This window comes from Solanum stenotomum, chromosome 5, assembly GCF_019186545.1.
Source record: "Solanum stenotomum isolate F172 chromosome 5, ASM1918654v1, whole genome shotgun sequence".
Taxonomy (NCBI): Eukaryota; Viridiplantae; Streptophyta; class Magnoliopsida; order Solanales; family Solanaceae; genus Solanum; species Solanum stenotomum.
The window spans coordinates 49,064,188-49,068,196 of NC_064286.1; the positions used below are offsets into that span (position 1 = coordinate 49,064,188).

Genomic DNA, 4,009 nt, shown 5'->3' on the forward strand with positions numbered 1-4,009 from the left:
AAAAAAAATTTAAGTTTGTTTTCAAAAAATATTTTCAATTTCAAAAATTATTTTCTATTCTAGTAAAAATAAAAGATATTTCTCAAAAATATTTTTCATTCAAAAACCAAACACTAAAAATATTTTCTCCTCACCAACCAAACATGAAAAAATAAGTCAAAAATCTACTTGTTTTCCAGAAAAACATTTTCCTTCATACCAAACACACCCCTAGTAGATTAATAAACAACACAAACTATTTCACAGGTAGAAAGCTCAAATAAAAACTGATTTCACCTCAGAGAAGACACAAATTCAGCTAATTTTCCGCTGGGACTTCACTAAGCAAACAGGAAGAGAAAGTAACCTCACAAATCAACAGATTTTTGGCACAAAGAAGTAGAAAAAATAAACTAAAACCTTCTATAATATCGCAGCAAATAATCTTACACAGCGATGGAGCTTAATAGGTTGAAGTAGGGAAGGATACAATTGGCATTCATGGTTGAGGGAGATGCCAATTAGAGTTTCTGTTTGTAAAATATACAAATTTTGTATGGTCAAATAATTCTATTATGAGTTAATTGGATTACAATTAGGCACAATACACTTTAATTTGACTTTGGGTGTGCACAAATAGATATTTAAATTTGTATGAAACTCAACTAAACTCATGTGTCTACTTGTTTAACTTTATACAAATTTAAATGTTTGTCTATGCATATCCAAAGTTGAAGGTCATAAATATAAAATGAGGTCAATTCAAAGAATATATTTATGTATCATGGAGTAATAAATATAAAAAATTCGCCAAGTAATTATGAAGTTTTTTTGTTTAAAAAAAAAAGTTCGGAGTCATTTAACTATATTCTAACATAAAAATCATAAAACTTTATCCATACTAACACAAAAATCACATATTCCATAAAATTCAATTTTCGATGGGTATTTCTTTTTCTTTTTAATTTTTTTTTATCTAAATACAACTTCAATTAAAAAGACTGATTCAACCCGACCTAATCCAAAACTCAAATTCGATGGATAATAATATTTTACTTTTAATGTTTAGTTAGGTAATTAAATACTTATTAGTCATACTCATTTTGGCACAATTTAGTATTTTTTGATTATGATCATTTCGTTATAACTTATTAATTAACAATTTATTTTATGTGATTTTATTATCTTTTTTATTGAATATGTTACTACGATGTTATCAATCATATCATATTTTGTATTTTTTTTTACCTCCATCTTGGGCTACGGAAGGTTTGACTATGATTCCTACTTTGTTGGTTAATATCCAAAAAGTGAATACATTTTGGAGGAGGACATAAATCTAATATTCTCAAACATATTAAATGAATATGGATATGCCCATATCATGACAAATTCAGACTCAATTGTTAAATTTGTGGTTTGTATGAAACACCTTAAATAAATTGTATCTTAATAGAATTAAAAAATATTGAAATAGATATATTTTGTACGAAGATTTTATCAATAAAAAAAAACTCAAGGTTGAATATCCCAACTTTAAATATTTGATTTAATTCATAGAATAAAAAAAAAAATTGCTCAATTATTTTGTATGGTATTTGAAAAGTCTGAACCAACTTTGTACACATCTACTTGTGACCCATATGGTCTTAAATTTGTTGACTGGGTTGTATGTTAGTTTTAATTGCGATGTTGAGGCTCTACAAAATTTCTAACTAAGTTAGTATGTCAATTTAATACTTTGATAAAGCAATAATATTCTAGCCTTCAATTAATGTATTGGGTTTCAACTTTTTTTTTATCCACACATACTAAGGCAAGCTGGGTCGTCCCTCTTGAGTTCTCTTTTGAACTAGTCGTTAACATTAATATGAATCGTGCCCCATTGGCTTGATTGGCCCAAAGTCTTTGCATCTTAATTAGTATTAATTACTAGATGTGTCATCACTACTCTCTACATGTAGAAGTATTCAAGTACAACAGAACTTTTAGGCGTAGTTGTGCTCTTTAACTTAACCTCAACTGATATTTATGTCGCTACTAAAACTATCCCCTTTTGCGACAATTTGCTTAAAGGAATAAAAATCCTTACTTTTGTGGCAAGTGTATCTCACCACAAAAATATTGTCACAAAAAAATCATGTTAGTGTAGTTTAATAAGTAAATACTTAAACTTGTACAAAGTTGAATAAGAAGATACATATATCCTATACATAACGTGATAATTCGCGTGAACGAATTGATTTATAGGATGCCACAAAGGTAAATATAGCAGCCAGAATAAGTCATATGTGCAACCAATGAAAAAGCACAAGTTGGAGCTGGATCACCCCAAGTTTGTGGCTTCTATCTATATATATATAGAGAGAGAGAAATAAAAGTTGTGACTCGAACTAGATCAGTTGACATCAGCTTGGAAACTCAAAACTATAACATATCATATGGACTTGAAACAAATGAGTTTGTTTCATTTCATTGCTCGTCATGTGCTAATACTGACATTAGCCACTGTTCAAACCAGTACCACTAATAGCACCAGCATCACTATAACAAAACCAGGATGCCCTAAGCAGTGTGGGAACGTAACGGTTCCGTACCCATTCGGTATTGGCTCAGGTTGTGCTTTTGATTCGGGGTTCGAGGTTGACTGCAACATTTCTAAAAAACCCCTCATAGGAAACAATTTGACTGTGTATGACATCTCGGATGCTGAATTGCGCATCTCCAATGACTTCGGTTGGAGATGTTATGGCTCCAACGGAGCTGTGATCGGGGAGTATATGGTTTATAATACATTTTTAGAATCAAGTCCGTATAGTTTCTCTGCGCTGAACAGGTTTATGGTAGTTGGTTGTGATGACTATGGTTCCATGACGGGACCTGACGACTTTTGGTATAGCTGCAACGCCAGCTGTGTCAGTTCGGGGGATATGACAGAAGGAGTGTGTATGGGAAAAGGCTGATTCCTAAGGGCTTGAAATACTATACCACAGAAATGTCTAGCACAGGAAACCATACCGATGTTTGGTCGTTTAATTCATGTGGGTATGCATTTTTGGGGGAGGCTGATAGCTTTCGTTTCCAGGGCTTGCCAGATCTAGGTGATGATCTAAGTGTTGATTATTTTTTTGAGAGGCTAAAGGCCACTGTGCCCATTGTGCTGGACTGGGCCATCGGAAATCTTACTTGCACGCAAGCTCGAAAACAGAGGATTATTCTTGCACTGAAAATAGCTACTGCATTGATTCCGATACTGGTCTTGGTGGCTATCGCTGCAGCTGTAATCCAGGTTATCATGGCAATCCTTATCTCAATCAAGGCTGTCAAGGTATAAGTAATGTTTCAATTTTTTACGAAGTTAAAAGGTGACACATGTTTTTCTTGGATTAGATAAATGTCTATATTGCTTTATAACATTATTGTTATGTTGATGTTATACTAAAAATGAAATCAATAAAAGTTTAGTTCTTTAGAATTATTTCTCATACTGTGTAACCTAACTTTAAGTCTGAACTGTGAAGTGTATTCAACAGAAAGCGTCACAAAATATTCAAGAATGTAACTTTCATTCATTAATTTGACAGTATTATATTGATTTGATCTTTATCAGATATTGATGAATGTGCTGATCATCCAAATAACAGTTTGTGTGAAAAGATGTGCATAAATACTCCAGGAAGTTACAATTGTTCTTGTCCCCATGGATATACTGGTGACGGCAAAAGGGATGGTCGTGGTTGTATTGCTCCCTACCCTAATCAGTTTCCATGGATCAAGTTCTCCGCAGGTAAATATCTTGGTATACTTTCAGGATTCCGGACAATTTTTGAATAATAAAGAATTTCTTTATATGTGGTTTGAAACACCAACTTGATACACAGGTATAGGAGCTGTTGGCTTTATATCCCTAGTGGTTGGAACAATTTGGCTCTGTTTCAGAATAAGGAAAAGGAAATTGATTGAAGTCAGGGAGAAATTCTTCCAACAAAATGGTGGTTTATTATTGAAACACAGAATCTCCACTAACGAC

At 32.6% G+C, this 4,009-nt stretch overlaps 1 protein-coding gene across 1 annotated transcript in view; it reads left to right on the forward strand.

Moving 5' to 3' along the window:
* The window catches only part of LOC125864339 (putative wall-associated receptor kinase-like 16), a 104,319-nt gene that overhangs the window by 99,345 nt on the left and 965 nt on the right, over nucleotides 1-4,009 (forward strand). The gene's annotated exons all lie outside the window — the stretch shown is intronic.